Genomic DNA, 22355 nt, shown 5'->3' with positions numbered 1-22355 from the left:
AAAAGGAACATGCCTCTCCTGCAACTCCCAATTCTTAATTACAATACACAGATAAATAGGGAGACAGACAGACAGGCAGAAGGGCACAGATAAAAGGGCATGTATGTTCAAAGGAAACATAATTACCTGCTATTCCCTTGCTCTATGGAAAAAAGTTCAGAGTTTCAATACTGACAGAAGCTAAAAATTGATCCATAGAAAAATGTTCACTTCACTAGAGGCTGCAAAAGAGCCTCAGCAACAGACAGGGGAAAGTTGTTCTGAATTCCTTCAGGCGGGTTGGAAGGCAGCTCTGACTTGAATAACGCAAGAGGCCTTTGAGGCATACAGATGCCCTCCTTTCTGAAAAGTTTTTCTTGGAAAGCAAACTTCCTCCTCCCAACTCATGCTTGGCAGAGAGGATTGGAGTCCAGACTTGCTGTGCAAATTATTTTATTCCAGTGTTGGTGGGCACAGCTCAACAGAAGTTAATAGCCTCTTTCCTGCTCATAGTTTTTTGTATCAAACACAGGTAACCATCCAATCTGCCCGCTTCCACAGAGTCTTCCTCATTCTCTCTTTCAGTTCTTCTTAATCTCTATTTCCTACCCATCATCATTGTTTCTGCCTCTCCCTGTGCCCAGCAAGATGAAATCCTGACCGAACATTTGGACGTATGCATACTTAGAAGTAAAACTAAGACAATTTTGAAATCTCTGTTGGTTGGGTTGGAGGACCAAGGCTGGAAGGGCGCATGCTCCTGGCAGGGCTCTGCCGCCCCTGCATGTGCTTCTGCTGCTCCTCCTTTGCTCCTGCTCAGCACCGAGTTTCTCCTACTCGTTTTCTATGAACAGGGGCAATTTTGTTAAGCCAGTGTTAGATGGTCTTCTCTGCCATCATCTTCAGCCACGTCCATATTTTCTTTAGAGTAATAATTAAAACAACATATTCACCAGCTGGGTTATTTTTTTTCCCCTAGATTTAATCTGTTCAGGCTCTGATTTACATATTAAAAGCACTAATTAGCCCCTCAGAGTGTCTGAGCACGGATAGTGCAATAACTGGTCATGTAGTCACTAGAGACCACTCCCTAGTGCTTTTGGTAAGATCTCATGTATACAGCCTCAGTCTCTGGACGGCAGGAATGGCCATGTATAGGGGGTTGTCTGCTTTGTTTCATAGCATTGAGGGACTGTAGGGCCAGATTGCTTCATTCTTGCATTTTTTCTTCTCTTTGAAGTGTCGTGTTTGATCTGTCTGCTTGTCTGTCAGGTTTTCCCCCACCCCGATTCCCCGTTGGGTCACGTGCGAGAGCCCGCGAGAGGACGGGCTGCCTTTGGCCAATGCTGGTGCAGGAACGCCAATCCAATCAAAGGCACCATGGCCTTTCCCTCAGCTTTGATGCAGCATTCAAAGAAACAGGAACTGTGCATCTAAAAAAATACATAAAATCAACAACCCTCTGAGCCATTCTTCTGGCTAAGGATGTTCGAAGGAATTGTTTAATTTTCTTTGCATGTTTAGAAGTCACCTACAAAATGGCTCGTCGGTCTGGAAGCGATTCTGCGTAGCCCCATGTGAGAGGCCTGGATCTGAGTCCTGACTGAGCTCGTTTCCAAAGCTTCCAGGAGCTGTGAAGCCCCTAAGGTGCGAAGAAAGGCTCCCTAAACCCAGCTAACAGGGCTTTGACACACAACTTACACCCCTTCCCGAGCAGACACTGCTAATACCTCCCGGCTTTGGAAGATGCAAAAAGTCCCAGTAGTCTGGAAGAGGGACACGGCTCACTTCCTCCCATGCACTGCTGCCGTGTGAACACCGTATGCTTTGCTTGGGCTGACGGGTTGGTATTGCCACACGGCACTGAGCTGCATCGCCTCATGGCACCAGGCCCCCTAGCGGGACCGGGGGGTGGGAAGCTGGGATATTTTCACCACATTTTGTCAGTATGTTCCTTTGGGAAACACAGGAAGGCAACGAGGCTCAATGCAGGGGCACTTCCCCTCTTCTGAAGAAGCTGTGCCATGTGTCCAGTCTTTTGAGCCAAGGCTAGGGAGGAAGCAGGAACAAACCATCTAAATCAGTGCCAAGGCCTCAAGAGAAGATTAAGTTCTCCCCATTGCTCCATTCCTGCACCTTAAATAACCTTGCAAGAATATCCTAACTCCGTCCATGCAAGAATATCCTAACTCCATCCTAACTAAGAATATCCTAACTCCATCACTAGACAGGCAAATGGTTTTCTGAGTGGGAATTTGTCTTGGACAGCAGTTTCGATAAGACCTAACACTAGGAAAAGGATTACTGAGCAACATTCTCCTTCCTCAGTTTGCTAGCTGGCTAAGGAAAACTAGCCTTAATGTTGTGATTAGTCCCTTAAAGAGTTAAGTCCATGACATGGACTCTTGAGCACTACAGCAATGCAAGTCCTCAACAGCAGTATTACAAGCCAGGGAAACATGGCATGTAGGTGGATAAAAACAAGCATGAGAATAGGAGAGAGAAGGAAAAATGAGAATTTTGTGGAGTTACTGTCCTGAGTAAAACCTAGTGTTGTGATTCAAATAACGTTTTTTGGTGCAATTATGTTTCATTGCCTAGAGGAGCCCTACAGCCTATGAGGAGTTGCAATACCATAGAGGAAAAAGGCAGATGGCATCTACCTAAGCACTAGAGGGTTTGGCCAAAAAACAAGAGGAAATTGTCTTGGCTCTGCCACCATCTTTGCTAGCTATTTTCTTCATGACATTATACTTTTCCAAGAGTCCCATTTCAGAACTCTTTTTTTAAAGAGCTTAGGCTCTAGTGTTACCAGGAGCCAAAGATACAGGACAGCCCAAGAGACCGCAAAACTGTAGCTTCTAAACTGTTGACTTCTATTCAAGTTAAAGAGAGGAAATCACGCAGTGGGATGTAGGTCTGATGACATGACTGTGTGTACCACCCTCTGCTTCCAACAGAGGCAGACACCACTGACATATTTAAAAACTTCATGCAAAGAGAGTAAGTCAACAAAATCCATTTGATTTAAACTAAAGACTCCCTAAGGCTAGCAGAACAGGCCCTCTGTATACCGAGGGAGCTGTTTGAGTAATGCCAGCTCTTGTGAGATGCTTCTCCAACCTTTAAATGGGTTGGGAATGCTCAGCAGACACACTGTTCTGATGAGCAGCTTTGCAATTACAACAGAGGCTTGACTATGCAAATGTCCTCATCCACTGTGTGTCTCAATGATTTCAGTAAGAAAGTCACAGTCACAGCTGGCCACATCCTACAAAGAGGAAGGGAGTAACTGTATCTAGGAACTCTTCCTCCAGGATGGGGCAAATCTTGCGTTGAATACATGAGAGCTGATGAAGATTTTCTGAGAACAAAAACTAGTTTTGTTATCAAATCTTTGTAGAGCAGAGTCTCAGAGACCTCCAGAGGATAACAAACCTTCAGTCATCTAATTAAACGTACCATTTCTCACAGAAATTCCTTTTTAGAGTATGTATCTCAATACTTGTTTTTCAGCTCCTGTGATAATGCAAACAGGTAATTTTCCCCCGAACTTCCCAATAACTGAAGCCATATGTTTTGCTTTGACACCAGTTCTACTGAATTAAAAGATTTGGCAGGAATCATAATTCTACCCAGTATTCACTGTTAACCAGAGAATAGCAAAAAGTTAGAGTTTTTAGCATGTGCATTCAGTTTGGGGTGGTCTGCTAGAGAAGTGGGTTGGAGGGCTCCACATAGCCAATACTATGAGCTGGCACAAAAACTCCAGGAAAGAAAACACATTTGTGCTTCCCTGACGTACCTGCCTTAGAGCAAACTGTCTTATGCTTCCTCCTTCCCCTCTTCCTCACATGCTTTATCAGCTTCAGTTGCCAAATAGGATATCTCTTCTTTCCAAGCCCACTCAAAGTACTTCCCCAGTTCCATCCTGCTCTTTAAATCTTTCTGCTGTCACTCTACCAATGTCTTTTCTTCCCTCTGACTTCCCAAACTGATGATATCTGAGCTTTCTCTTGTCCCTGTATTTCAAGTCCCCGCAATCTCAGTGCCATTTTCAGTGTCCAGTCACCTCAGCACAACTCTTAAAACTTAGTGAGTTTTATGCCCAGCTGTTTTATTGCATTCTTTGTAAAAGATGAACTTTGGGAGAAGACAGACTAATAGCTCAGCAGAGAAACACGTTCTTCTGCCCCTTGCCAACGTGTGACAGCAAGCTCTCCTTGCATGCTGCGGCACCAAGTCTGAGCGCTCGGGGCACTGCTGTGTGTTTTAGGAGCACATTAGGAGTGTGTTACTTTGGCAGGGGTGGGGATGAGGGTTCATTAAAAACTTGTGATGCCCAGTACAGCAGTAGCAATCTTCAAGTTTCAGACCCCCTAAAATGCCAAAGCAAAACTCAGTTGTCACCAAAAACTTGCCAAATTTTATGTCAGCAAAGCCACATAAATTCATACCCTTAAAGTCACTGAATAATGCAAATTCTCAGCCGTCTGCATCAATCAGGCCCAGAGCAAAGTATCCACGATAGCCAGAACTGTCTTGGCGAAGCAAGCCTGACTGTGAAGTTTGTGGTCAAATAAGACTGCAAACTGGTCTTATCACTGGGATGTGAGCTGTACGGGGAATGTTTCCCCAAGAAATCAGCTCTATGGTCTCTCATACTGCTCCGAGTCTCTGCACTGTAGTATTGACACTTCTCCCAGGTGCTGAAATTTTGAAACTATTGTTCCCTAAAATTTTCTTTTTGCTATACGGATGAAAGACCCTGTGCATCCACAGTTACTGTGATGGGAGTAACCAAGACTTTAACTCCTGTCACCTGTTTGCATCTTCATCACTGCAAAACGACAGAAGTTTCCTTCAGCTGCATACTGCAGTGTTACATACAGCATGCATGTAGTTAGTTTAAAATAAAATTCAGGCTGCTCATTGCTGGTTAAGACAAAGCCTCCTGTGGATGACCAGCGTATCCTTTTTCTCTGTGCTCTGCAGGCTCACTTGAGGGCCTGCAGTCTGGATTGTGCCCATCAGTGAGGAGCACTTACCAGGCAGGCCAAAGTCCACTGTGCCACATTTTGGTAGCAGAAAGATGTTGCTGAAAATAATTGGGCCTGGCAGCACTCAATTGGTTTCCAAAACCAGTCCGTTAGTTCCAAGGCTCACTGAGTGTTTGGTTGCTCTGTAAACCAGCCACATGCCTAGATATTGTGCCCAATTAATCTGGAATGAGTTTGATTTAACAATGTATATTTGCAACAAGCTGCTTCTGTTAGAGGTAAGAAAAGGAAAGAAGAAAAAATATTTTAAAATCTACTGTTTCATCCCAGTTACACCTCTTTCCCTTTCTCTCATCAGCCGTGTGGCTGCCAGTGCCCACAGGTATTCCTCAGGGATGTGGCAGGAGACAACAGTACAACTGGCTTCTTGACAAGAGAGAGGTGGCCTGCCAACTGCTACCCATTGACTGGAGTGTGCGCTTGGCTCTGGGAGGCAAATGCTGCTGCAACATGCTCTCCCCAGAGAAATCCATCCTCAGAAATCATGACTAGTGCTGAAATGTTCCCAGATCTCACTGTACTTTTAAAGCACAGAAGCTGAGCATCAGGGGAAGCAGTTACAGAATCTGCATTTAAGCTGTTGGAAATAGCAGTACTTCCTCCCAACACCGTTTCTGGAGTTTTTTGAGTTGTTTTTCTCTCATCACCCCCATCACCAGTAAAAGCACAGACAAGGCAAATCCCGGCTCCAGATTACTGTTGTCTTCTGCCTGGATTTAAGACACGCTCTCCTTGGAGGAACGAAGATTCTCCATTCAAACAAGTCTGCAGACATGCAGCAGTGCAACAGTTTACTGGCCCCTTCCTTCCTCTAGTTTCGTAGTCACCTGTAAGCCAGTTCCATTAACATTACACATTCGCAGTGCCCCACGATGTGCAAAAAACATCTTCTCTACTTGGAAAAGAGAATATATACTGTTAGAGGTGTCTGATGTAGCCTAGTGGCTGCAGTCCTTACTCTGATGTAACTCCAGCCTAACACTGCTGAAAGCAGAGAAATCAAGCTAGTTACTAACTTCTGTCAGCTCTCTCAGCGTATGGTTACAATGATTCCTAATAGCTTCCAGCACTGAAGAGCCAGAATTTGCCGGCATAAATGGGGTTGGAGACCACTTGAGCACCAACTCCAGGAAGCATTTTTGCATCTCGGATATACTACACCTCAGCAGCCGGGATGCTCAGGTTTCTCTGAAGGCCTCTATTAGTCCATGACCTCAAGAATGAAATGGAAAACTGATTTAGTTGCTCATCCAAAAGGTCCCTAAATTCAGTCTCTCTTTTTTCCCAGCCTATTTTACCTTTTACTGTTAGATAGAAGTCAGAAAGGCAAAAATATCACATTACTGGTGTCTAAACAAATGAAATGACTTAACGTGTTATGTCTCACGGGATATCGTTGATTTTAAATTAGCTAGAAGACTTTGTTAGATTGTCTACTTCCAAATTCTACATCCGCTGAACGGCCCCCCCACTTTCCTTCCAGCAGATGAAGTCTGGAGCAGGAAGTTTGCTTCCATCCTTTGGCTTACACCATAGCCAAAACAGACAGTACGGAGCACACACCACCTCCAGGCACCAAAAGTCCCCGTCTCTGTGCAATGTGGGACTGGAGCAGGAAGGGGCTGGCTTCTACATGATTTCCAGACCAAATTTTCCTTGTGAGGAAGGGGGACAACAGTGCTGGCACAGAGTTATCCTCTTGGAGCATTTTATCCTTTCACAAAGCCCTCCCCAAGCTGTGCACGATCCAGCCCTCCAGGACAGCTCACATTTCTGACCAGATTGTGCACAAGGTTCCAGCAGCCGCCTGGAAAGTCACTCCAGCAATTAAGTGTTGGTAGATTATTTTTTTTTTAATACGAAGGATATGGCCCACTGTGCGGGGTATTGCAGCCACCCTCCCTGTCAGGCCGTTTCACAGTAGTATTGTGGCGCCATGGAGAGGAGCTAATTGGATTTGTTGTCACCTCCCGAAGCTGCCAGGAGCTCACGTCTGCTCTGGTTACAGATGAAGACATCACGGTGACAGGCTTAGAGATGGCTCAGCTGGCATCCTAGGGCCACTAATAGAGCCATGTTGATTTAATGTCCGAGTGGAGAGGTGCAGACAAGCTGTTCAAGTTTTCTATTCCAAACAAAGCAGAGATCTGTTATCAGTTGTCTGCGGATCAGTAAATAAACTTCCATGTGGCTCTCACAGCACCTAACCATCGCTACAGAAGAATGACAAAGTATTTTAACATTGAGATGGTACTTTTAAATGAGAGCACTGTCTCTATGGTTTATATTGCCCTCAGGGAAATCAGTTAATTCTTTCATACATAAATTTTACTTAACTATGTAATTATGGATGAATCCTATTAGTCTTTAAATTGCTCACTAGTTAAAAGGTGTGTGTGTGTGTTTCCTACATCTCTTTTTTGTGGAATGTACAGATCATCTGCACTTATGAAGATTAAAAGCCTATTTGGGGATTTTTGTTTGTTTGTTTCTGCTTTTCTTTTAAGTTAAAGCATAGAATTTATTCTAAGACTAGAGCATGATTTTGTGCCTCTTTTGTATTGTACTATCTACTCGAAGCACAAAACTGGGTTTACATGTTTTCTTTATCCTTAGCACTCTCAACATCTCTGTCACCACTCACCGTGGCCCCTGGCTATGTTCACATGGTATCACCCCAACTCTCCCTTGTGCTCCATGTTAAGTGATCACTTGTGCCAGCGTGATGAGTGTGTGAAAGACAGCTCAGACAGGACAGTGTTCTTTGATACCCATTTTCACAGCTCTGAGTCAAGGCTGCAGTACAGCTCTGAGTCACTTTTTCAAGGTTTCAGCACCCAGAGCCACATCAGACTTTCTTTCAGCAGTACTCCAGTCCCACTTACACCCTTCAGGCTTGGGTTTTTGAGAGCACCAGGAGTCCTGCTGTGCCCACAGTGACATTTGCAGCCAGAGTTTCAGAGGAGCTCAGCACCTCCCACCTTAGTGCAAAATTGATGATTCAAGGCAAGTGGAGCACTTTGGATAATCTGATCATATGTAAATCAACAGGCATTTATGAAACAGGCATATGGTTGTTGGCATCGCTGGTGCTTCCACCAGTTCTGTTCTTTAGGAAATCCCCTAATGCCTGCACAGCCCTGTGGAGAAACAGCAAAGGGAAGAAAGATGGCACTTGTGGAGGAAAGATGCTTCAGACACCAAAATGGCTTTCCTGACGTCCATCAGTTATTGCCACGGGTACGCAAGATCACACAGGGCCTGGACAGGCTGAGTGCAGTATTTAGGAGTCTGGACACTGGCAACAATATACTTTCTGCTCTGTCATCATTTGGTGTAACCAGAAGGAAAGTTGAAGACCCCACCACAAAGTTGACTGGCAGCAAACTTATGAACAGAAACAACAGAGGGGTCTCTGCTTGTCTCCCAATTTAATACTTGACTACAGCATTTCCTATCCACAGACTGAGAAAGATTTTGTATGTGACACTGTTGTTATGCACATTTATTCCGGGCTGAGTAGAAATGAGTAAGTCACACTTACTCCAAGTCCTTCATCAGCCCTGCAGCAAAGTCAGGAACCTGGGTATCAGAGTGCCAAGCCTGTGCCCAACCCACTGAAATCCACCTCTTCCTCCTCCTCAGTAGTTAATTCCTTATTGTCCTCATCTGAAGAGTGTGCCAGGCCTCTGCGCTCCACACAGCACTGCAAAAAAGGCTCAACTGAATAAAGCCAAAAACATCTGACACACTAAATGCGTCTTCTCTGCTCTTCCTCTGAGAGCTCTGCTAGGCCTCTCTGCTGTGTCCAGGAGGGCTGCCCTCACCAGGAAGCAAAACTCCCGGTGTTTCATCACTCATGGCCTTAAACAGCAGTCGTGCCCAGCCACATGTGGCCATCCAGAGGAAAATTAAGGCATTTGTCAGCTCGTGGGGCTCAGTGTCAACCTTGACCGCTTCCACTGCACAGTGGCACTGCTCCTTGCCACCTAGTGGGACCTCCCAGTTCCTGCCCCAGCACTGGCAGCCCCAAGAGCTGGGGCCCCAGTCCTGTAAGGTGAAGCAAGGAGCTCAGACAGCTGGATGATTACATCTCTGACAGACAGGTGGAGATCATGGAGGAAGAGGCCTACTGGATAGCCCTCTTCTGAAAACTTACAGCTGACCCTAAAAACATGGCTGTCCCTGGCCTGTTGTACTCTGAGGTGTGGGTGGAGTCTCTGTGCTCCACACAGCGCTGGGAAAACAAACAAAAACCTTTGGCAAACTGTTTGTGAGCCCAAGATAGAAGACATTTTGAGAATGGCCTGAGGACACAAGCAGCCATAGATTTTGGTGGCTTCCAACACTCACCTGTTGTGCCTTTCTCAAGAATGCAGATCAGACTTTCTGTGGTACCAAGCAGAGGGGCCCTAAGCAGTTGGATGATGTACAAAGCTTAGGCTGAATCCATTTCTGGCTGAAACTGGCTCTTATCTAACGTAGGGTACATAAGACGTCTGATGTTCTGGACTCTTCTCACAGAGGCCACCCTGCAACCAAGCCCTTGACATAAAAACCAAATATACCTTCCTACTCAGCAGTGAAACCGTTGTCTGAATGCCTGTAGAAAGTTACCCACCCTCTCTACAAACTGAGCCCCAAACCACCCTTATCAGATTGCATTGTAGGCATCTTTTGCTTGCTAGGCCATAGATTTTTATCCTTAACACATCATTTTTCTGGCACAGCAGAAACTGTAGTCAAAGGCATGGTCCAAAGAAGGGACACCACTTCCCAACCCATTTTTTCTAAAGGGAAACCTTCTACCTGGTTACCATTGTCTACAATCTCCACTGAAGGTTACAATCTGAACAACTCGGAGAGGTTTTCCCTTTCTTCTCTCTAGGCTCCAGTTCTAGCTCCTTTTGATCATCTTCCCCAAAGCTGTTAGAGCAAATGATTCCAGCTTCATCTACATTCCCTCATATTAAATGAGATAATTTATGTGTTGTGCAGTCACTGAGTGGATTAAACAAAGCCACCCAGCTGGAGATATAGTGCAGTACTCCCTATTTTTCAAGCTAACCATTTCTTCTGAAGAATTCAAAAGGATTTGGACTGAGATCTGGATGAACAGAATTAGGGTAATTCTGGCTCCCAAGGACTGGCTGACATGTCTTCTTCTCTTCAGGTATAAATAGAGTGTTAGAAGGAAAACATAAGAAAATGATGAATCTAGAATACAGTATGCAGAAGGAAGGGCAACATATAAGATTGGTTAAATGGCTATTTTATCTTCTAACTGCTGGTCTCTATATCAGTTTTAGACTGAACTGAGAAAACATTTAGCAGTATAAACCCTGACTAATAGTGAAATACACTCCACAGTACTCAGTAAGTAGCAGATCTCAAAATTACCACTTTTTTTTAAAAGGTCAGAAGCCCATGTAAATATAACACAAGCGATCTCCAGAGCAGTAGGTCTCCTGCTACACCTGCATGATAGCTGCAACCACTTTTGCCAGGGCTCCAGCATGCATCCCAGGTCCATATGTCTGCTGTAGATTTTTCCTGGTGGTCAGCCTACATTTCACCTCACTAATACACCTTGCTATGTCCAGCCAGCCCGTCTTGGCCAAGGAACCAGCACAGTCCCTCACTACAGAGCACACTTTGCTCTATCCTCTTGCTTGTGTCTACAGAGCCCCACAAATCTTAACAGGGAGGAATTAATCCCTAGACAGTAGCTGTTTGTATGATTGTGTAGGCACCGACTGTCCTGGCTGTGTCAGGAATTTGGTTTAGAGCCAGGCAACCAGAAGCCAAGTCATCAGGAAGAAGGGAGGACATGAGGAACAGTATTTGAATGAACAAAATAATCCAGTGCCATTCTTGCACTACAGGGCAGCACTTCTCAATAATGCTAAGGAAGCTGAACCCAGCTCATCTTCAGATTCCCACCTTTTATTCCATTAATAAAGTAGTAAAACAGAAAAACCACATTGTCTTCTTTCTCAGCTAGGCTGGATATTTCATGCTTTTTCGAGGAATTTGTTTTAAGGTGATTTGGTTGGATTTGATATCCACCAGTGGCTGGCTCCAGAGCTCTGCTGCATAATGCTACGTGTCCAGCTCTCCCCCTCACTTGGGGCATTACCACTCAGGGCTCCCCATCTTGGAAAGGGCACTCCCCACTGCAAAGGGCAGGCATCTTTTCCAAGGCTGGGGTAAATCCACAAAGGAACCACTTCTTTTCCACACAGGTAGTTCAAAGAAGTTGTTTAAGATCTAATCCCAGCAACAGCAAATATATTTTATGTATCTACTCCTGAAGGTTGACTCTAGAGCCAGAAGCACCAATGAAGCTGCTTCTCATAAATAAAGATGAGTTCTTTCTCCTCCCCCAAATGCTTTTTCCTCAGATTCAGTAATTAATCCAGCGTTCCCTTGGATAAGCTCCCAGTCGGTCCAGTAGCCACTGGCTCATCCCTATCAGCCGCCTCTCCAGACAAGTCACAACTATATGCAAACAGACATAAATGTAATAACCAAAAGTTTGCTACAGCGATCAGTGATCACTGTGTGCAAGAAGCAAGCCAGTGCAGCTGATTAAAATGCATCACTCAGTATAAGTGATCATCTCCTGAAGTCTTGAATTACAGCTTGTAATACAAGAAACATGGAAAGGAATCCAATCAGGGTTTAAAAGCAGTGGAAGAACACAGCACTACTTGCCCCATTACATTGTCCAAGCGTTGGTGGGCGTTTTTTTTTTTTCTGTTTTTATGTGTTGTTGATTTTTTTTCTTTCCCAAACCATGTTTAGTAAACTGATTTTTAATTTTAAATACATATATTTCACCCATCAATGAAATGAAGTTTCTAATGCCATTGAAGACCTGCAACACTCAGACAAGGAAAATTAGCATGACATAGCAACATAGCATAGAAGACAAGGAATACTATATGCAACTAGGAGAAAGTTTTAGGTATGCAGAACATAATTACCTAGCCCAGTGGTTAGTAGGAGAACACAGCAAATGTCAAAATGGACAAAATGAAACTCTTCAGAACGAGCAACCTGAAGGTGTAAAAGGATCCCCTGCCCTAGTCTTGCTGTTATTTCTTTTTACAGACCACTTCTGACAGTCTGTTGATGATGTTTCATAGTCAGGACCTCTGTGCCAGCCTTTGTGCTCTCACCTCCCAGCCAGAAGGTTCTAGATACACCTCACATCGAACATGGGCTCACATCCAGCTCTGACACAGCAATACTGGAGAAGTGTTGCACTCACTTTCACAGGGACAACCTGAGGGCACAATAAACCTCCCAACACAAGAAATATTGCCCATTCCTCCCCAGAAAAGGACAGCTAATTCCAAGGCCTGCTGCTCTGAAGGCACCTTACCAACGTTGGGTAGGAGGACACAACAGGGAGACATGCAGGTACAAGCAGCTCCAGATGAGCTAAATTATTTCCTTATTCACTGCTTAGTAGATAAGGAGGAACCTGAAAAAAGGCAGGGATAAGCCTGTTTTCCCTCCCTGCTGAGCATGGGGACCAGTGCTTGGAGCCCAGCTGGTTCCCTTCACCTAGCTGCCGATGAGCCCAAGCAGCACCTGGGGCCTTGTCCCTCAAACTTCATGGTGGCCAGCACAGGCCTGACCAGGGCCCTGTGCTTCCCACCTGGCCCAGGCACTGTAGGGAGTAGCTGGACAGGTACCCACACATCTTGGCTGCACCATGGACATGGATGCACATGCACAGACCTCAGCACACCTCCTACACTCCCAGCTTTGATAAAGCTCACAGAGCTTGAAGGGTACCACAATTAAACTCCGTTTCCCAGTCAAAAAGCTGAAATTCAGCTGCCTCAGACCCTCTCCCAATTCACCCAACTATTCCGCACCTCCAGAAGGGGTAACTAACATCCCCTAACAGGACCAAATTTGGTTTGGTAAGGATGCCATAAGGAACTTACAAATCAGTCCTGAAATCTTTCACTGCTCTCTGAGGCTTGTCCTCAACATGCAGGGTTTATTAAAATCCTTTTACCCAATACAGTGCCTAAGTCTCCACTTAAATGTGACTGTGACAGTGTGATTTCAGTAATGTCAGTACCCTGAGCCTCCTGGTAGTTATTCTGCAGAGAGTGCTCTCTTATACATTTACAGATATGTAAGTATATATAAAATATGTCCATCTCATCCCAGTGTTAAACAAAAAAACTTTTGAAACACAGCTCTAATGACATAGTTATGTGAGCTACAAAAAAGATCAAATTCACAAAAAAAAAAAATAATCATACACTAACATTTGTGTCTGTAACCACAGCCATATAGTAGTAACAACCCACCCAGCTGTCCCCAGTACCACACAGTTTTTTCAGACCTAACACCAGCCACATCAGTAAAGACTCCCAGTAACGTCATTTACATCAATTTTTCTTTTACTACCTCTCTCCACCCTCCTTAGCATCCTCACGTTACCTTACATCATGCTACTTGGATGCACCCATTTCCCCTCCATAATGCTGCAATGTCTACAGCAATCTCTGGAAGCCTTTAAGTCGTCCTGCAAGCAAAAAGCCCATTGCAAAAGGCTTGCTCGTGCCTTTACTCTTCAGAGGACTTCCCTTAGCTCAAGGAAGTGAGCTCGCTTTCGGTAGTACATATATTCCTGGCAAAGCTCTGTTTTCTGTGCTTTGCTGAACTCCTGAACACAGATGTCCCATTTGTGTTTCATTAGTACATCAGCCTCTCTGAGGCTTTCGACCTCTGCACTAGGCAATAATTACCTGGCGCAGACCCATTCCCTCGCCAGCTGGCCTGGGAGCTGCTCTGCTCAGACCAGGGCTCTCTCTGCTGTCAGCCCTTTCCAGTCAACTGGACAGCTCAATCAGCAGAAAATATCAAATATGGTTGTTGTTTGAGCTCAGCCAGCATTATTTCTGCTTGATCTGACGACGCCTCTCCAAAGAAAGATTATGCTTCCCAAGGTCTAGACAGGAGACAGAAGAGTTAAGATGTCTTGCAGGTTTTGTTGAATTTAGAGGCTCTTTTGCAAGCTGTTTGGGCTGATCGTGTCCTTCCCTTACTGCAAGCAGTGTTGTAGACACCTCCCTCTCTCAGGCCCAATGACTATTTAATTATTTGTACAAAGTGGAACAGCTCCGATGAGAATGAGAGGGCGGCTGAGACTGACGGCAGTCCCGGGCTGAGGGGCCTGCCTGGGATGTAAACAGGCAGCTTGCCCCTGGTTGTTCCAAATTTGTGTCCCCTCCCACACGAGCGTGCAGGGTGGTGGGAACGATTTTGCTTTTACAGATTTCCAGAGAGATGCAGATTTGCCTTAGTGCAGAAATTAAACTCTTGGAGTGGTTCCCGAGCAGTCTTTGCCGGCTGCACTAGGAACCACACACGGCGGCAGAGGGAAACCCCTGAAGCAGAGCACCTCCAGCCTCCCTGCCACGTTTGCACCACACTGGCCCTTGCTTCAGGTGTTCTGTTATCTGTACCACAGTAACTTGTAGGAGGTGATGTAAAGGATCATTTTTTAAGCAACCGTCATCACGTTTTTCAAACAGATTGGTGTAGATTAGCAAGAGACAGGAACAGATGAAAAGACGGGCCAGGTGACATTCCCCAGATACCCTTTCAGCATGTCTTAGAGAACAGGAGTCTGAGCAGCATCCAGAGACTGAGCCTTGGGTGAAAGGAAGAAAGGTAAACAGACAAACAAAAAAGCAGTAATGTTGACTGATGATTGATCTGCAAAGAGGACAACCAAGCACATCTCCGTGTGCTAAAGGAAGTAGTGAGGCATGGTACATCCTGACTTCCACAACAGCAGCACTGCACAAAGTGTTTCTGGGCGAGCTGAAGAGTGCTGGGGAATCCCTGCTCCTTGCTTCACCCAGCAGGTCCACTGCAGTCCGTGGGAGCAAAGAGAGATTTTATGGACTTAAAGATAACTGTGATAACTGCTAAAAGAAGGCAAAAAAACATAGCTCAGGATGATGATTCAATATGAGAGAGGTATTGAAGATGAGGTGTGGTTTTTTATTATTTTATTTTAATTCCTAACATTTTTCTACTGAGGATACTGTTTTGAGGAGGTAATGCAACAGACTTTGAAGGAGATTTTACTTCAGATAAAGGAGCAGAAACTATCGCTTTGCTCAGAGTCCTCTGTGGACTCTAACTTTTAATATTAAAAAGAAGATGGGGACATTCTGAAACAAAAGGCGACTCTTTTATTTACAGGAACACACGGTCATTGTGTGTCTATTCTGAAAAGCAGAAAGTAGAAATAAGCCAGGGGAACAAGAAGGTAGAGTGAGTGATGGATAATGTGATCTAGTGGGCTTAATTGAAAAATGGTAGGGTGAGATTTATAATTGAAATACTGATATTGATGAGTTCAATCTATACAGGATACGAACAACAATAATATTTAGCAATGATGCAGCACTTTTCATCTTCAGAGCTCATTAACTAATTAATCTTCACAACACCCCTGAGAGGCAGGTAAGTATTATTATTATTAGCCCATAAGAAAGATAATCCAGGAGAGAAGCAGTGGAAAGCAGAATTCAGGGCCAGAAGTGACTCTGTAATAGGGAGGAGGGTGGAAAATAACTCCCTTGTTCAGACACAGCAAGGGGCAATGCTGTTACCAGAGGAAGACAGCCTGGTACAGGAAACACTCGTATAGGAGACACATCCTTTCTTCTACACCAGAGTAAAAGGCAGAAAAATGTGAGACAGGAACCCAAGCAATGGAGTAAAATTTATAAAAGGAAAATAAAGCGAGTCAAAAGGCAGCAGAACGAGTTAATGCAAGCCAGGAATGGTGGAAGACAAGATGCTGCACCTTTGCAACCCAGGGCCAAAGCAATGCTCTTTCATACCAGTGAACTGAACTATTAGGCTGGCTTTGGATAGGAAAAATAATAATAAAGACTGTGTTTGTAGACGGTGAAGAATCAGCAAAGGCCTTGTTGATAAAGCTAGTGATAAAACACAGGAACTTGGCTGTGCTGAATGGGAGTCTGGCAGCAGGCTCAGATCACAGAAATCCCACATAGCGAAATGAGATAATTCTTGACATTTAATTCTCTTATTCTCTCCTCTTAAGTGTGAGAGAAAACAGAAATACTGAAGGGAGAAAATAGGAAGCAGACATAACAGTAATCGTCCAAAGAAGGTAGGAGCTAATGTGGGCAAGACTGAGAGGAAGAACCATGGATTAAACTGAGAGTTGTCTCGTTTTTTGTGTCTTGCACTGAGATATTTTTGCCTCAGATTTTGGAGGTTAAGAAAAATTTCATAAAATATTTAGGTCAATCTGAAGAAGTTGCCCATATTCTCTGCATTTCCCTGTCAATAAACTGGAGATAGTTCCAGGTTCAATATGGAATTTAACTTATGCAAAATACTTTAAGTATAACTACAAAGTTACTGTACGCCTGCAAATTACCAGTAATATTATTATTTTAAGTGCAGAGATTTGCAAACATACAAATCAGGATTTGTTATGATCAGCATCACTATCAAGAATAACAAACCAGTAGGTTTTGAGATTGACAGATAACCATACAGATAAGAGGAAATCTAAAGATATAATAACTGCTTTCTACAAAGCTTGCCAGTGTTTAGTCTGTAAATCAAAATAAACTATGTTATTACTGAAATTTTTCTACCAAAACAGGAAAGAAGGCTGGCCATGTTGAGGAAGGCCAGTGGCACAATTATCTACAAAAATAGTTGGGGTAGGAGAGAACTGGGAGGCTACAAGTTCTCTTCCACATAGACATCAGAACTAGATTTTTCTACATCCTTATTTTGATACACATTTCTTATATTAAACCTAGCTAAACCCTTAAAGTTGCTTTTTTGAGAATTTGACTTTAATTTTTTTTTATTTTTTTATTTTTCCCCTGCATATTTAATTGATTTGCAAATACTATTATTCCTCCTGCACACAGGGATCTGGCCTTAAGAACGTGGGAGAAAGCCAGCCTTACCTGGGTCACATCCCAAAGCAAGAGGCCTGCTTTGGAGCAAAGGCACAGATCGTCTTCCAGAAGCCTCCTGGTAAAAGGAAGGAAGCCCAGCGATATTTTCCTTTAGATCTTAGAAGCTAGCTCTTACGCTCCTTTAGCTTTTCCTGATTTGTGCAAGGAAAAAGCAAGAGAGAATGTTTGGTTTTTAAATGTCAGGCAAGGAACTTTCCTCCCTGCACCCCTCCCTGAACACAGGGACCACAGCTGGGGCCTATAATTAGAGGCTCACATGAAAGCTGGAGCTGTTTGCATCCTAGAGACAAGCCATCACAAAGCACACAGGGTTTTCTCCAATCCATGTGTTTTCAAGGCCGCATCAAAGATGCTACAAACTTTGACATGTGCCTTATGCAGCAATACCTCAACTTCTCTCTGGCTCTGGTCATCCAGGGTGAGAAGTAGCCTTGTTTTAAAGGTTCAAGAAGCACTCGCCACTGGCTGCTTCCCCTGCGTTGGGTCATAGTTCTCACCTTGTTTCTCTGGGGAAAAAAAAAAATGAACTTTTGTAATTTATTTTTTTTTGTACTTTTTTTCCCCCTTGATGGGGAAGAGCTGAGCTTGGGCAATGAATCAGTTGTGAGGCCCCTCACCAGTAGGGCTGATTACAGGAGCGTGCACCGTGGCTTCTTTGGTTAGGAGCAATATTGTGGCATCTACATCTGGAATGGGTTACTGAGATGGAGGGTAGCCATACTGTAGGCGCACAGGCAGAATAGGTCGTTTCCACAAAGCACACCTTTAAATAGGAGAAAAAAGGCAAAATACACTATTCTATGTCCAGTAGGTATTGCCCTCAGTAGGGCATGGCTTGTTCATTCCTGCACTACAGACAGAAAAGACATTATTCTGCCTTGGTGCAGAATTTACATGCTTCTCACTCATTATGAGAAAGACTTTTGATTCAATAAACTGTTTCCCCTCTGCGAAAGAAATCACTTTTTCTCCTGAACAAGGAGGAGCGGGGGGAGGCATTTTCCATCCTTTTTATTGAGTGAGCCGTGTGTAGGAAGATCTGAATAATCTTTAGGGAAAGAAAAAAAAAAAGAAAAAAATACAGGACATGAATTTCAGAGCATGTGCTTTTGTGTTATTCAATATGACTGATAGGAAAGGATAAGGTTGAAGTTCAAGGCAAGTATGGAAGTGTAATTTCTCTCTGCACAGTCACAAATAAAATGAGTCTCAGCTCTACAGGATTAAATTAATTAAAGATGGATCTTGTGCTTGATGCTAGTTTGATAGAACTAGAGTTTGTAGTGGTTGTATCATGAACATAAGTGGATATCTCTAGTGGCTAGCTAGTATTTTCTTTATACTCATGAGTGTTTACTGTGGCACACAAATGCTAACCGGTTTTATCACACAGTCATTATCATATCTTCTTCCCATTCTCTCTACTACTCAGGTGTTGCTGCTGCAAAATGATTTCATATCAATTAGGAATTCCATTTCCTTCAAGGGGCTACTGAAGGAACAGCCACCTGTAATGCATGCTGTTAAACTTCAGCTGCTCCGTATCTTCACAACAACAAGATCATTTTTTTAAACTCCATGTCCAGAATTGCAAGCACTATCTGGGTATCTTTTCCTATTAAAAAATAAATAATAAAATAAAATAAAATAAATCTAGATATATACACTGTTCCTGGATATGTCTGTGGAAAATCTAGTCCTTCTGACACACAATATAAGTTGCAAGCAAAAATCTTCTAAAGGTGACTTTAAAGATAAAAAGAAAAGTTGAAAATACAACAGATTTTTCATCCAGTGTAAAAATCAAACAATAGCAAACAAGTATTACAAAGTTTCTGTGTTGCTGCTGAAAGCAAAAGCATTTCATTAAGCACGCTCTAAAGTTGACAGCTTCTTATCTAAGGGATAGGGATAAGAAACTCAACCAAAACAAACAACTTTTATCCTTTTTGGGGGGGTGGAAGCTCCGATTTCTGCATAATTTTGTGGAAGAAAAGATTTTTCTTGCTCATGGAGATAAAAGAAGCCATTTGAGAACAAGAGTTCCAATCACACCTTCACACCACTTCCTAAGTAACATTAAGGGGATCTGGCATTTGGAAGGTTAATATTCTTATCAAAACTATACAAAATCCTAATTTTGCAGAGTAGCAATTTGGAAAAAAATCAGCAATGGGAAAATGTTGGTTATGCAGCACTAGACATTCAGTACTCAGGGGATCAATTATAAAAACACTCATTCAGCTATTTCTATTCAAATGAACACCTGAAGAGGAGGTCTCAATGGTTTTAAAAGTGTGTGGATATTACTGGATAAATGTTAGTCCAATAAAAGAGATCATCATCTGCTATTTGTGTGCATTTAAGTTGACACTAAAAAGATCTTTGTGGAATATTGCTGCTTCTTTTTCTTTTTGTGTGTGTGCATCTTTTATCTCATATTCCCTTAACACTTTGTGAACTGAAGAAAATAGACCAAATGAGCTGTTCTTTAAGATTAAAGGGGCAGCATTTAGTTGAACACACCTGAATGTGGAAGGAGTCTATTTTCCTCACACTTATGAATATGTAATGATGTGCTTGGAGGCACAGTCACGAACCCCTAATAAGAATTCACGAGTCTGTGTTTGAAAACAGACATTTGCATTTGGCCTCCGGTCACAGTACATGGGTCATTCTTATTCAAAAATTTATTTGCTTTATTTTTCTCTTCCCCCTCCCTTTCGTTCCTACCTCAAAATATTTTCTCATTTCTAGGTTTTGTTTTGAGAAAAATTTTAAAAAGATGGATAAATCTCTCCAGAACATTCAGGAATCAATTAGAGTGAGCTTATCCTGAGACATATACATTAATTTGTGCAAGTGAAAAACTCCATTGTCTGATGTGAGGAAAGACTATTTTTCAGTCTCATGGATTGTTTTCACCAGAAGTATTTGACAGGATTTGAGAAGAAACAAAAGAAAACAAATCTACATAGGTGCATAGCATAACATTTTAAAAAGTGAAAATTGGGACTGGAGAAATAGAAATAAAGGAATCTAGATCAGGGATATACTTCATAAAATTGCATAAATACTTAGGAAACGCTACCACCAAGAGAAAAGCCACAAAGCATCAAAAATGTTAATATAGTGAGCTAATCAGTCATATACGAGACTAGCGGCTTTGAAGGCGTAGTATCCAGGTGGGGAAGAACGGGCTGTGAAGATTGGTACTTAATGAGAATGTTGCCTTTCCCTTAAAATTCCTTCTGTGAAAGAGCTGTTGAGGAGGTACTCCAAAATACACTCCGATTCATTTTCTTTCTTTACCTGCTAAACAGTGTGTTGTAGTTTCAAATGAGGCACAGGGGAAATTTTGTGTAAGATTTTTTAAATCCCATTTTTCAGTTCCTTCTCATCCTCTCATCTTTGAAAGGAAGAAAAAGGAAAAAAAAAAAGAAAGGGGGGGGAGAGAGAGTAAACTGGCAGCACTTTACTCATCTGAATAACTACCATGGAAAAAATCAGGCCTGTTTGCCTAAGTAAAAGCCAGAGACTATTTAAAAACAACAACCAACCAACCAAAACCAAAAACAAAATAAACAACAACAAAAAAGCCAAGCAAAGTCATTTACAGAGAATGGAATGGAATTACTGGGCTATTGCAAATCACTGTAAACAATTTCAGATACTCACTATCAAATCCCCATGTTGTTGCTATACTTTCTACAGCTGTATTAAAGATTGCATCACCACTTTGCTAAGGGTCATTGGAAGTTAAATACCCATCCCAAAGCAAGGGAGGATTTCAAAACATTCGGAGTAAAAGTTGCAAGCCTAATCTGTAGAGGTGTTTCAGTTTATTGTAAAGGTGTTGAGTTAATTCTTGATGGGGCAAATGCATGCAGAGATGCACACCTAAAATATATGTGCACCTTCAGTACAGATATAAGCACATGCGTGCACACAGATGCACGCACGTAGTTAGAATTGATTATACTTTACTACACATTTCCTGGATTTTACATTACTATCAGAAGTGTGACTTTCGTAGGAAATAAAGAGTCTATTGTGACAGCAGTAGTCAGAAAGAAACCATTATTTTAGATCTAACAGTGACACCTGCAGTCAAGCCCCACACACTAACATGCAAACATCTCATTTAGAAAAATACATCCATATTTTTGAATCGTGTTGTTCCAGCCATACATATCTCCTGCTTAATTATCCTCGTGTACCTAAAATTTGCCTCTCCCATTGGCAGCACAATCAGCTTCCACACCAGCACGAATCAGCTTTTCTTCATATAAAGCAAACAGCCTGCCATAAAGTATATAAATAGCCCAGAAAAGCTTCCTTAAGCTGCTTGGTGGGAGTCTAGCTGCCCATGCATATACATACACACAGATCTCTCCTCCACAAACAGGCATTTCAGAAGAACCACCTGCGCGTCTGAAAGGCTCATCTCCACGTTTCAAAGATTTAATCACTTTTCCCTTAATTGCAATATAAAGTGTTACATTTGGTATGAATAAGGACTAGATAACCCGACAATCTTGATGACTCCCCTTCATTCTCACTGCTCCCTCCTTGTTTTTGGTTACCAGCTGGTGAGTGTCAGTAACATGGTCACTGTTCCCCTTCTCTCCCAGACGGTCCAGGAATTATTTTGTTCCTCCCCCCTTTTTTTTTCTTCGCTAAAGAAAAAGTGTTTTGTTTTGATTACTGCTCTGAGAGTTACTTTGAGAGGCCCGACTCTCTGGCTAAAATAATATCTGAAATATCTATATTTTAGTTTTTCCTTTTCTTTTTTTTTCTCGCAACTTACTGTTTGTTCCGCTTCCTCCCATATGCTAAAAGACAAGCTCCTCTCTTTCTCTTTCAAAAGCAGAAAGTGCAACTAAAAGGTAAATCTGTTACTTCACTGTAATATATTCTTTTTTATTTTCTTTTTTGTTTCTATTAATCATCTATTATTTTGACCTACTTCCACCACAACATATTCTGAGATCAGTACCCATATTTCACCCAAGCCCAATATGAATTTGGATTTACTTTATGGCTCTTGGAGCTACTTCTTCTGTCAGGTAAACATCTAGAACCTTGCGTATAAATTTGTTCTAATGGACAAAAAGATTTCTTTATAACTTTTGTCAATATTCTGCTGATTGCTAGTTGAGTAGCAGATGTGGTATGCTTAATGGTGCATATACAAGAAGCATTCCCTAATCCCTAAATGAACTTCTTATCTCTAAATATACACAGGATAAGCTATCTAAACTCAATTTAGCAACTATGCTATTAAATCTAC

This window comes from Anser brachyrhynchus (genome assembly GCF_964034855.1).
Source record: "Anser brachyrhynchus genome assembly, chromosome: 5".
Classification (NCBI taxonomy): domain Eukaryota; kingdom Metazoa; phylum Chordata; class Aves; order Anseriformes; family Anatidae; genus Anser; species Anser brachyrhynchus.
This window is presented reverse-complemented; position numbering follows the sequence as displayed.